This window comes from Aethalodelphis obliquidens, unplaced genomic scaffold, assembly GCF_003676395.1.
Source record: "Aethalodelphis obliquidens isolate GAN/ISIS:26980383/991018 unplaced genomic scaffold, ASM367639v1 scaffold36, whole genome shotgun sequence".
NCBI lineage: Eukaryota > Metazoa > Chordata > Mammalia > Artiodactyla > Delphinidae > Aethalodelphis > Aethalodelphis obliquidens.
Genome location: NW_020837980.1, coordinates 1,307,075 through 1,320,485, shown reverse-complemented (window position 1 = coordinate 1,320,485; position 13,411 = coordinate 1,307,075). Strand labels below are relative to the sequence as shown.

The following is a 13,411-nucleotide window of genomic DNA, read 5'->3' as shown; positions in this document are numbered from 1 at the left end:
CTTAGGTTGCTTCCATAGCTTGGCTATTGTAAATAATGCTGAAATGAACATAGGGGTGCATATATCTTTTTGAACTAGTGTTTTCATTTTCTTTGGAAAAATACCCAGAATTAGAATTCCTGGATCATATGGTAGTTCTACAGTAATTCCCCTACATATGAACCTTCAAGTTGTGAACTTTCAAAGATGCAAACATGCTTTCAGAGTGAGTGAAATTGCAGCTTGCCCTCCGTCTCCTATTGCTGATCATCCTTTAGCTCTACCATCTCCCACCTCCTCTCCCTCCTCCAGTCAGTAACTCTTCTTGCCTGTTCACTTGATTCCAGCTCCTGTATGCTAGCTGTTATACTGTACTACTGTACTTTTCAAGGTATTGTACTGTAAGATTAAAAATGTTGTCTTTATTTTTTGTTTGTTTTTATGTATTATTTGTGTGAAAAGTATTATAAACCTATCACAGTACAGTACTACATAACTAGCTGATTGTGTTATTTGGGTACCTAGGCTAACTTTCTTGGACTTAGGAACAAACTGAACTTATGAACACGCTCTTGGAATGCAACTTGCTCATACGTAGGGGACTTACTGTATTTTTAATTTTTTGAGGAACCTCCATACTGTTCTCCATAGTGGCTGTGCCCCTTTTTGTTCCCACCAAGAGTTTATAAGGGTCTCCTTTTCTCCACATCCTCAACAACACTTGTCATTTCTTGTCTTTAGGATGATAGCCATTCTGACAGGTGTGAGGTGATATCTCATTGTGGTTTTGATTTGCATTTCCCTGATGATTAGTGACATTGAGCATCTTTCCATGTGTTTACTGGCCATCTGTATGTCTTCTTTGGAAAAATGTCTATTCATGTCCTTATCCCATTTTGTAATCAGGTTGTTTTTTTTGGCTGCACCGCATGGCATGTGGGAATTTCCTGACCAGGGATTGAACTTTTCATGTGCACCTTGGCTATCTGCATGTCCTTATTGGAGAAATGTCTATTCAGTTCTTCTGCCTTTTTTTTTTTTTTTTTACCTAGTATGTAACTTTTTATTGAAAGTATCTTGCATTTGTGACTGATGCTTTCTGGGTTATGCCACACATTTTAACATTAAAGGTTAAATTATTTTTTACATGCAAGTAGTGTTTATGGTTTTCCCCACATAGGATCACTGATTATAAAAAGATGACACACTGCTTGGGTTAAGTGTCTTCTTTAATTGAAAAGTCAGCAAACTGTCTAATTCTATTTCCTCCCAAACTATAAACTGAGTAGAAACTGAGCCTCTAGCCAACATATTCAAAGCTGATAGGATTAAAAATGCAAAAACAAGTCCTCAGATCCAGTTAAGGGAGCGCTGCTACATACAGGCTAATCAATACCAACCGTACTCTGATTCCAGGAAGCTGGAAGACATTCTGATAACCCCACTCTAATAACATTTACCTCAAGTAGCCTTTTTCCAGTTTCCAACTCATAAATAAAGATAATATGTTAATTCTATTTCAGAAAATTTTTTGCAAGTTGTTTTATTTACAATGCCAAGTCACTAAACTAAAGGTAACTGGACAATAAACTAGGCAGAAATTGCTTTACAAAAAGAGGGAAAGCCCAAAATGCCACTTTCTATAGAGAACCTACAGTTCAATTTTATTCAGAGCAAAGAAAAAAGAACTTTTGGTCATACTAGAAGAAACTGAGACATAAGTTTGGAATCTGTACTGAAACTACACATGCAATGAGGGCAATATTCTGCTAATACAACTGATTTGCTGCTGCATTTGTGGACTGTTTTTCTAATATTAACAATTATAAACAAAGCAGTTCAACTAGTATTTGGAACAATCCTTACAGTGTTACAGCATCAAACACAAAATTTCACTTCTCCTCCCACCACTAGTTCTCTTTGCGTACCTGGACTTCCTCTTCTTCAGTAAAATCATTTTTGATATTGAATGTCTTTCGAATCTCCTCAGGAGTTTTCCCCTTGATCATATTGGTAACAGTCTTGCAGGTAAGATCAAGCAAACCTTTGATGTCTAAGTAGTTTGCTACCAGTATAAGCTCAAAAATATTCCTTGGTCAACTTTCAGGAGGAGGATCATCCTTGTGGTGGGTGCACCACTGAATGACCTTTTTTTTAATATTGCTGCATTAACATTTGTCAAGCGGACTCAATCATCATCTCCTTCATCATCCATTCCCAAGTCTTCCAAAATGGTCTTAATAGTCACAGATTGTTTTGCAATTTCAACATCAACTTCAAATATCTCTTCACCAGAACTCTGCAACTTAATTGAAGGCGTGGTATTAGGACTCAAGGAGATGGCAGGTCAGAGGCTGATGAGAGCAGGGTGGCATCTGCAAAAAGAAAAACAGAAAAGCGGAGAACAAGGCCAACACCCTGCATATTTTTTAATAGGTTTTGTTTTTTTTTTTTTGGTGATGAGTTGTATGAGTTCCTTGTACATTTTGGATATTAACCCTTTATCAGTCTTTCATTTGCAAATATTTTCTCCCATTCAGTAGATTGTCTTTTTGTTTTGTCAGTGGTTTCCTTTGTTGTGCAAAAGCTTTTAAGTTTAATTAGGTCCCATTTATTTATTTATTTATTTTGTGATACGCAGGCCTCTCACTGCTGTGGCCTCTCCCGTTGCGGAACACAGGCTCCAGACACACAGGTTCAGCGGCCATGGCTCACGGGCCCAGCCACTCCGTGGCATGTGGGATCTTCCTGGACCGGGGCATGAACCTGTGTCCCCTGCATCAGCAGGCAGACTCTCAATCACTGCACCACCAGGGAAGCCCCCATTGGTTTATTTTTGCTTTTATTTCCTTTGCTTTAGGAGACATATCCAACAAATATTGCTATGATTTATATCAAAAAATGTTCTGCCTATGTTTTCTTCTAGGAGTTTTATGGCTTCCAGTCTTACATTTAGGTCTTTAACCCATTTTGAATGTTTTTGAGTATGTTGTGAGAAAATGTTCTCATATCATTCCTTTACAAGTAGCTTTCTAGTTTTCCCAGCACCACTTATTGAAGAGACTGTCTTTTCTCCATTGTATATTCTTGCCTCCTTTGTCAGAGATTAGTTGACCATAAGTGCGTGGGTTTATTTCTGGACTCTATTCTGTCCCATTGATCTATGTGTCTGTTTTTGTGCCAGTACCATACTGCTTTGATAACCATAGCTTTGGGGTGTAGCCTGAAGTCAGGGAGCATGATTTCTTTTGCTCTGCTCTTCTTTTTCCAGATTGTTTTTGCTACTTGGGGTCTTTGTATTTCCATACAAATTTTAGAATTATTTGTTCTAGTTCTGTGAAAAATGCTCTTGGTATTTTCATAGGGATTACATTGAAGGTGTAGGTTGCCTTGGGTAGTATGTTCATTTCAGCAATATTAATTCTTCCAATCTAAGAACACAATATATCTTTCCATCTGTGTTGTCTTTAATTTCTTTCATCAGTGTCTTATAGTTTTCTGAGTACAGGTTTTTACATCCTTAAGTAGGTTTATTCCTAGGTATATTATCCTTTCGATGTGATGGCAGATGAGATTGTTTCCTTAATTTCTGTTTCTGATAGTTCATTGTTAGTGTATAGAAATGCAATAGATATTTGTATATTAAGTTTGTATCCTGCAACTTCACAGATTTTGTTGCTGAGCTCTAGTAGTTTTCTGATGGTGTCTTTAGGATTTTCTATGTGAGGTATCATGTCATCTGCAAACAGTGAAAGTTTTACTTCTTCCTTCCCAACTTGGATTTTTAAAATTTCTTTTTCTTGGCTGACTGCTGTGGCTAGCTCTTTCAATATTATTTTGAATAAAAGTGGCAAGAGTGAGCATTCTTGTCTCATTCATGATCTTAGAGGAAATGCTTTCAGTTTTTCACCATTGAGAATGATGTTTGCTGTGGGTTTTTTGTATATGGCCTTTATTATATTGAGATGGGTTCCCTTTATGCCCACTTTCTGGAGGTTTTTTATCATAAATTGTATTGAATTTTGTCAAAAGCTTTTTCTGCATTTATTGAGATGATCATATGGTTTTTATTTTTTCAATTTGTTAATGTGGTATATCACATTAATTTGTGGATATTGAAAAATTCTTGCATCCCTGGGACAAATCCCACTTGATTGTGGTGTATAATCCTTTTACTGTATTGTTGAATTCAGGTTGCTAATATTTTGTTGAGGATTTTTACATCTAGATTCATCAGTGATATTGGCCTGTAATATTCTTTTTCTGTGATATCTTTGTCTGGTTTTGGTATCAGGGTGATGGTGGCCTCACAGAATGAGTTCAGAAATATTCCTTCCTCTGCAATTTTTGGAATAATTTCAGGAAAGGTGCAAACTCTTCTCTAAATATTTGATAGAATTCACCTGTGAAGCCATCAGGTCCTGGACTTTTATTTGTTCAGAGTTTTAAAATTACTGATTCAGTTTCATTACTGGTAATTGGTCAGTTCACATTTTCTATTTCTTCCTGGCTCAGTCTTGGGAGAGTGTACATTTCTAAGAATTTGTCCATTTCTTCTAGGTTGTCCATATTATTGGTGTATAGTAGTTCATAGTAGTCTCTTATGATCCTTTCTATTTCTGTGGTGTCAGTTGTACCTTCTCCTTTGTCACTTCTGATTTTATTGATTTGGTCCCTCTCCCTTTTTCTTGATGAGTCTGGCTAAAGGTATCATTAAAAAAATCTTTTCAAAGAATTAACTTTTAGTTTCATTGATCTTTTCTACTGAGTTTTTAGTCTTTATTTTATTTATTTGTGCTCTGATCTTTATGATTTCTTTACTTCTACTAAATTTGGGCTTTGTTTGTTCTTCTTTCTCTAGTTGCTTTAGGTGTAAGGTTAGGTTGTTTATTTGAGATTTTTCTTGTTTCCTGAGGTATGCTTATATCACTACAAACTCCCCTCTTAGCACTGCTTTTTACTGCTTCCCATAGGTTTTGGATTGTTATGTTTTCATTTTCATTTTCATTTGTGTGACTGGCTCCTGGCCCATTTGGTTGCCAGGTCCTGCTTTATTCAGGGGCTGCTGGCTGCTTGTAGGTGGGTCAGCATGCCAGGGGAACTGGCTGAAGTCCTAGAATCCTAGAACTGGTGTTTGCCTGTTGGTGGGCAGGGCCTGTTTCAAAGGCTAGTGCTGAACCACTGGTGGTTGGTGTTAGATCTTTGGGCTGCTGGCTGTGGGTATCAAGGTGTCTCTAGTCTGTTGTCCACCTGCTGGTGGGCCAGCTTAGGGCTCAGGTGGTCCATAGCCTGGTGTCCACCCACTGGTGCATGAGGACAGGTTCCCAGGCTAGTGTTGGCCTTTGGTAGTATTACTGTTTTAACAATATTAATTCTTCTGATTCATGAACACAGGATCCTTTCCATTTATTTATGTCTTATTCAATTTCTTTCATCAATGTTTTTTAGTTTTCAGAGTAGACCTCTTTCACCTCCTTAGTTAAATTTATTACTAAGTATTTTATTATTTTTTATGCAATTGTATATGGGATCAATTTCTTTTAGTCTTTTTCTGAAAATTCTTTGTTTATGTATAAAAATGCTACTGTTTTTCTGTATGTTAATTTTGCATCCTGCAACTTTAATGAATTCATTGATTAAATCTAACAGTTCTTTGCTTGAGTTTTTAGTATTTTCTCTATATAAAATCTTTATCAGCAAATAGAGACAATTTTACTTCTTCTTTTCCAATTCTGATTCTTTAAATTTCTTTTCATTGCCTGATTGTCCTACCTAGGACTTCTACTACTATGTTCAATAGGAGTGGTGAGAGTGGGCACATTTGTCTTTTTTCTGATCTTAGAGGAAAAGCTTTCAACCTTTCATCATTGGGTATGATGTTAGCTATGGGCTTATCATATATGGCCTTTATTATATTGAGGAATACTCTTTCTATGCCTAATTTGTTAACAGTTTTTATCATGAATGGATGTTTTCAGATGCTTTTTCTACTTCTATTTAGATGATAATATGGTTCTTTTCTTTCATTCCACTAATGTGATATATAACATTGATTCATTTGTGTATGTTGGACCAGCCTTACATCTCAGGGATAAATCACAGTTGATCATGGTGTATGGTCCTTTTACTATGCTGCTGAATTTGTTTTGCTAGTATTTTACTGAGAATTTTTTACATTTATATTCATCAGGGGTAATGGCTAGTAGTTTCCTTTACTAGTAATATCCTTTTCTGGTTATGGTATCAGAAAAACGCTGGCTTCATAAAATGAAGTTGGGAGTGTTTCCTCCTCTTTGATTTTTTTTAACAGTTTGAGAAGAATTGGTGTTATTTCTTCTTTAAATGTTTGATAAAATTACCAGTGAAGCCATCTGGTCCTGGGATTTTCTTTGCTGGTAGATTTTTGATTACTGATTCAATCTCCTTATTAGTAATAAGTCTCTTCAGATTTTTTATTTCTTCCTGATTCAGTAAGAAATTTCTGAATTTCTGAATTTCTTCAGTCAGTAAGTTGTATGTGACTCAGAATTTTTCCATTTCATCTAGGTTGTCCAGTTTCTTGGTGTATAGTTTTTCATTCATTCTAATTTTTAAAAAGGTTTTAGATATTAGGTTTATATTGTTTGATTTCCCTTTGACTTCTCCTTAAAAAATCTCCATATTTTAAGTGGAATAGCATATAAGTAATCACAATTTTCTAGTGAGTTTTAAAACATTGCTGAGTAAAATTTCAGTTACCTTCTCTGATGCTTTATCACCTGGAAGACTAGAAACAACTGTTTCTGATATAGTGAAGACAATATTCAATCTAATCTTCTGTCTAGGAATATCTCTATCCAAAAGAAAGCAGTTTAGCTGCTTTGAGAGTTTTTGGAGGGCTATAGTTAGTTCTTGTGTATGTGCCTGTGAGGATGTGGAACTTAGGAGGCAAGAAAGGTCAATCAATGGCAAACCTAAAATGCTGGTCATAAACAGCAATACTTAACGCCTTCTCTCTTATAAATCTAAGGAAGCAACCAAGAGAAGAAATAGAGAAACATGTGAGGCAAAAAAACCACAGGATATTTTAGAATTGGAAAAAACTTGCTGAAATGTTTTACTTGACAGGTATCCAAGGCCATGGTACTAGAAAATTGGCAGGTACAACAACTTTATGATATAGGTATAATTTTTAAAAATTTTTAAATTTATTTTTGGCTGCATTGGGTCTTTGTTCCTGCATGTTGGTTTTCTCTAGTTGTGATGAGCAGGGGTTACTCTTCATTGCAGTGCACGGGCTTCTCATTGTGATGGCTTCTCTTGTTGTGGAACATGGGCGCTAAACAAGTGGGCTTCAGTAGTTGCAGAGCGTGAGCTCAATAGTTGTGGCTCATGGACTCTTGAGCACACCCTCAGTAGTTGTGGCTCTTGGGCTTAGTTGCTTCACAGCATGTGGGATCTTCCTGGACCAGGGATTGAACTTATGTCCCCTGCATTGGCAGGCAGATTATTAACCACTGGGCCACCAAGGAAGTCCCTATATAGGTATAATATTTATATCAAATTTATGAATGATGAAATTGAAGTAATTCAGACGGAAAGTGATAGATCTAGAATTTCAACCTAGATTTGGTTGGATTCAGGGTCTGTGTTTTAGTCTCTGTGCTATCTCATACACATCTACCTATGAGGTCCTTTCTTACATTGGTTCAGTTTTTTTGTTCATAATGAGTGACTGCATTTATTCCACTGTGTTTTGCTTATATACTCTAAAAGAGTTAGGTGGTTTTAGTGTAAGGAAGAGACACTCCTTTAAGTTTGAAAGACTAGGATTAAACTTGTGCTTTTCCCCTCTAGAGAATTTTACAACATTCAGTGCATCCTGGGAGACAGAACAGGCAAAGAAAAAAAGGGCCTGGGAGTCAGGGAAGGATATAGAAGGGCCAAGCTGAGGGTCCCACAAAAAATGGGAAAAAGATGTGGGGAACAATGACCAAAGGATACTTCTAGCAAATTAATATCCTGAAAATAATGCTAATCATACTTTAAAATTGGAAAATAATGTTGGTAAAGGAGGTAAGTCAGATGAGTGGCTGAGTAAAAATGATCCTACTATGAAATAAAAAAGGACTCATTGATTTTGCCAAGGCGTGGCTTGACATTTTGAACATTTCATATATCTTTATATAATGAATAGGCAGGAAGAGAAAAGATAGTGGGAGATCCTACATAAAGCACATTGCAGAGGATATATTTATTTCAAAATACATATATATTATATCTACACCATTTCACCTATTCAGAACTTAAATTTTACTGAATACCTATTCTGTGCCAAGCCTTGCATAAGATATTACATATCAATAGATGACAAATACATCAATCCTAACCTCAACTTACTGCCCAGTAGTGGAAACAGACAATTAAGCCGACATTTGCAATATAATTTGTAAATAATAGGACAATAGAATTTTTAATAAACTTTCCTCACTTCCCAGATATTTAACTAACTAATTAGTTAATTAATGGAAGTATAATTTATTTACATAAATTACATAATTTATGTAAATTACATAATTTATGTAAATTACATAATTAACTAATTAGTTAATTATGGAAGTATAATTTATTTACATGTTATATTATTTTCAGGTATACAACAAACTGATTCAATATTTTAATAATTATACTCCTTTTAAAGGTATTACAAAATAATCACTATATTCCCTGTGCTGTACTATATTTCCTGTTGCTTATTTACTTTATACATAGTAGTTTGTACCTCTTAATCATCAACCCCTATCTTGCCTTTCCACCCCTTCCCTGTCCCCACTGGCACCCAGCCTTTTTTCTCTATATCTCTGAGTCTGTTTCTGTTTTTTTATATACATTTGTTTTATTTTTTAATATTCTACATATAAGTTATGACAGACTATTTGTCTTTCTCTGTCTGACTTATTTCACTAAGCATAATACCCTCAGGTCCATCCAAGATTTTATTATATTTTATGACTGAGTAATATTTCATTATATATATACAACTTCTTTATCCATTCTTCTACTGATGTGCACTTAAGTTGCTTCCAAATCTTGGCTATTGTAAATGATGTTGCAGTGAACATGAGGAGCATATATCTTTTTGGATTACTGTTTTCATTTTCTTTGGATAAATACATAGGAGTGAAATTACTGGATCACATGGTAGGTCTATTTTTGATATTTTTAGGAACCTCCATACTGATTTCCATAGTGGCTACACCAATTTACATTCCAACCAACAGTGTATGAGGGTTCCCTTTTCTCCACATCCTGGCCTATGTGTTTTTTCTCATATTTTAGATGATAGCCATTCTGAGAGGTATGAGGTGATCTCTCATTGGTTTTGATTTACATTTCTCTGGTGATTAGCGATATTGAGCATCTTTTCATGTGCCTATTGACCGACCATCTGTATATTTTCTTTGGAAAAATATCTATCAGGTCTTCTCCCCATTTTTTAATTGAGTTTTTTTTTTGATGTTGAGTTGTATGAGCTATTTATATATTTTGGATATTAACCCCTTATCAGTTATATAATTTGCAAATATTTTCTCCCATTCAGTAGGTTGTCTTTCATCTTGTTGATGGTTTCTTTTGTTGTGCAAAAGCTTTTAAGTTTAATTAGGTGCTATTTGTTTATTTTTGCTTTTGTTTCTTTTGCCTTAGGGGACAGACACAAAAAATATTGCTATAATTTTGTCAAAGAGTGTTCTGCCTGTGTTCTCTTCTAGGGATTTTATGTTTTCAGGGCTCACATTTAGGTCTTTAATCTATTTTGAGTTTTTTTGTGTATGGTGTGAGAAAATGTTCTATTCTCATTCTTTTACATGTTGCTGTCCAGTTTTCCCAGCACCAATAATTGAAGAGACTGTCTTTTCTCCATTGTATATGCTTACCTCCTTTGTTGTAGATTAATTGGCCACAAATGTGGAGGTTTATTTCTGTTCTCTCTATTCTGTTCCATTGATCTTTGTGCCTGTTTTTGTGCCAATACCATGTTGTTTGGATTACAGCAGCTTTGTAGTATAGCCTGAAGTCAGGGAGCATGATACCTCAGCTTTATTCTTTTTTCTCAAGATTACTTTGGCTATTTGGGGTCTTTTGTGGTTCCATAAAAATTTTAGGATTATTTGTTCTAGTTCTGTAAAAAATGTCATGAGTATTTTGACAGGGAAGGGTTGCATTAAATCTGTAGGTTGCTTTGGGTAATATGACTATTTTAACAATATTAATTCTTCCAATTCAAGGGTATGGGATATCTTTTCATTTCTTTGTATTCTCTTCAATTTCCTTTATCAATGTTTTATAGTTGTCAGAGTATAGGTTTTTCACTTCCTTGGTTAAGTTTATTTCTAGATATTTTACCTTTCTTGATGTGATTTTAAACAGGGTAGTGTTCTTGCTTTCTCTTTCTGATAGTTCATTATTAGTGTATAGAAAAGCAATAGATTTATGTATATTAATCTTTAATCCTGCAACTTAACTGAATCCATTTATTAGTTCTAACAATGTTTTGGTGGAAACTTTTGAGTTTTCTATATATATTATCATGTCATCTACAAATAGTGGCAGTTTTACTTCTTCCATTCCAATTTGGATGACTTTTTTTTTCCTTGTCTGATTGCTGTGGCTAGGACTTCCAATACTATGTTAAATAGAAACTTCAAGATTGGGCATCCTTGTCTTGTTTCTGATTTTAGAGGAAGGGCTTTCAGCTTTTCACCATTGAGTATGATGTTAACTGTGGGTTTCTCATACATGGCCTTTATTATATTGAGATATGTGTTCCCTCTATACCAACTTTGGTGAGAGTTTTTATCATGAATAGATGTTGAATTTTGTCAAATGCTTCTTCCGTATCCATTGAAGGATCATATGGTTTTTATGCTTCAGTTTATTAATGTGGCATATCACATCGATGGATTTGTGGATATTGAGCCATCTTTACATCCCTGGGATAAATCCTGCTTGTTCATGCTGTATTATCCTTTTTATATATTGTTCAATTCAGATTGCTAATATTTTATTGAGAAAAATTTTTCATCTGTATTCATCAGAGATATTGGCCAGTAATTTTCTTTTTTTTGTAGTATCTTTATTTCTTTTTGGTATCTGGGTAATGATGGCCTCATAGAATGAATTTGGGAATTTTCCATCTTCTTCAATTTTTTTGAATAGTTTGAGAAGGAAAGCTCTTATTTATATGTTTTGTAGAATTCCTCTGTGAAGCCATTCAGTCCTGGACTTTTGTTTGCTGGGAGTTTTTTTAAATTAGAAGTTCATTTTCACCATCCTGATTCAGTCTTGGAAGGTTGTACATTTATAGAAATTTGTCCATGTCTCCTAGGTTGTCTAATTTGTTGGCATGTAACTATAATATTCTCTTATGATTTTTAAAAATCTCTGTGATACTGGTTGTTATTTCTCCTCTTTCATTTCTCATTTTGTTTATTTGGGTCCTCTCTCCTTTTCTTGATGAACCTGGCTAAATGTTTATCAATTTTTTTTATCTTAAAAATACAGCTCTTATTTTCACTGTATTTTTCCTATTCATTTTTAATCACTGTTTATTTCCTCTCTAATCTTTATTATTTCCTGCCTTCTGTTGACTTTGAGCTTGTTTGCTCTTCTTTTTCTAATTCCTGTAGACGGTAGGTTAGGTTGTTTATTTGAGATTTTTCTTGTTTCTTGAGTTAGGCCTGTATTGCTATAAACTTCCTTATTAGAAGTTTATTAGATGCTTTTGCTGCATCCCAAAGATTTTGGAAAGTTGTGGGGTTTTGTTTGTTTGTCTGGTTGTATTTTCTGATTTCCTTTTTGATTTCTTCATTGACCTGTTGGTTTCTTAGTAGCATATTTTTCAGTGTTCATGTTTGTGCTTTTCCCACTTTTCTTCCTGTAATCGATTTCTAGTTTTATACCATTGTGGTTCAAAAAAAAATGCTTGATATAATTTCTATCCTCTTAAATTTGTTGAGATTTGTTTTGTGGCCTAGCATGAGATTTATCCTGTGTACTTGAAAAGAATGTGTATTCTGCTGTTTTTGGATGGAATATCTATTAAGTCCAACTGGTTTAATGTGTCATTTAAGACCACTTTTTTCTTATTGATTTTCTGTCTGGATTTTCTGTCCACTGATGTAACTGGGGTGTTCAAGTCCCTTACTATTATTGTGTTATTGTCAAATTTTCCCTTTATGTCTGTTAATATTTACTTTCTATATTTAGATGATCCTGTATTAGGTGCATAGATGTTAATGAGTGTTATATTCTCTTCTTGTATTGATCCCTTTATCATTATATAATACCCTTCTTTTTATTTTTGCTATAGACTTTGTTTTAAAGTCTGTGGTCTTATATGAGTATTGCTACCTCTGCTTTCTTGTCATTTCCATTTGCATGAAATATCTTTTTCCATACCTTCACTTTCAGTCTCTGTGTCTTTTTAGCTCTGAAGTGTCTCTTGTAAGCAGCATATAGGTGAGTCTTGGTTTTCTTTTTTTAAAATCAAATCAGCCACTCTGTGTTTCAATTGGAGTAGTTAGTCCATTGACATCTAAGTGATTATTGATAGATGTGTACTTATTGCAATTTTATTACTTGTTTTCTGGTTGTTTTTGTAGTTCTTCTCTGTTCTATTCTTGTTTTAGTTTCTTCCCTTATGGTTTGATGTTTTTCTTTAGTGGTGTACTTGTGTTTGTTTCTCTCTAGTTTTTGTATATTTATTATAGTTTTTTTAAAAATAAATTTATTTTATTTATTTATTTTTTGGCTGCATTGGGTCTTCATTGCTGTGAGCAGGCTTTCTCTAGTTGTGGTGAGTAGGGGCTACTCTTCATTGTGGTGCATGGGCTTCTCATTGTGGTGGCTTCTCTTGTTGCAGAGCACAGGCTGTAGGCACATGGGCTTCAGTAGTTGTGGCACATGGGCTCAGTAGTTGTGGCTCGTGGGCTCTAGAGCGCTGGCTCAGTAGTTGTAGCATACAGACTTAGTTGCTCTGTGGCATGTGAGATCTTCCTGGACCAGGGCTCGAACCAGTGTCCCCTGCATTGGCAGGCAGATTCTTAACCACTGCACCACCAGGGAAGCCCTTATTATAAGTTTTTGATTTGTGGTTATCATGGGGTTCGTATATTTTGACCAATAACGATATCTACTTGTTTTAAACTGATAGTCATTTAAGTTTAAACACATTCTAGATACTCGATGGGACTTCCGGGAAGATGGCAGAAGAGTAAGACGCGGAGATCACCTTCCTCTCCACAGATACACCAGAAATACATCTACGCGTGGAACAACTCCTACAGAACACCTACTGAACGCTGGCAGAAGACCTCAGACCTCCCAAAAGGCAAGGAACCCCCCACGTACCTGGTTAGGGCAAAAGAAAAAACTAAACAGAGACAAAAGGATA

General features: G+C 35.1%; 1 pseudogene; it reads right to left on the bottom strand.

Annotated features, from left to right (window-relative positions):
• Nucleotides 1-1,620: 1,620 nt before the first annotated feature.
• LOC113632231 (S-phase kinase-associated protein 1 pseudogene) overlaps nt 1,621-13,411 on the bottom strand; it is a 40,500-nt pseudogene continuing 28,709 nt past the window's right edge.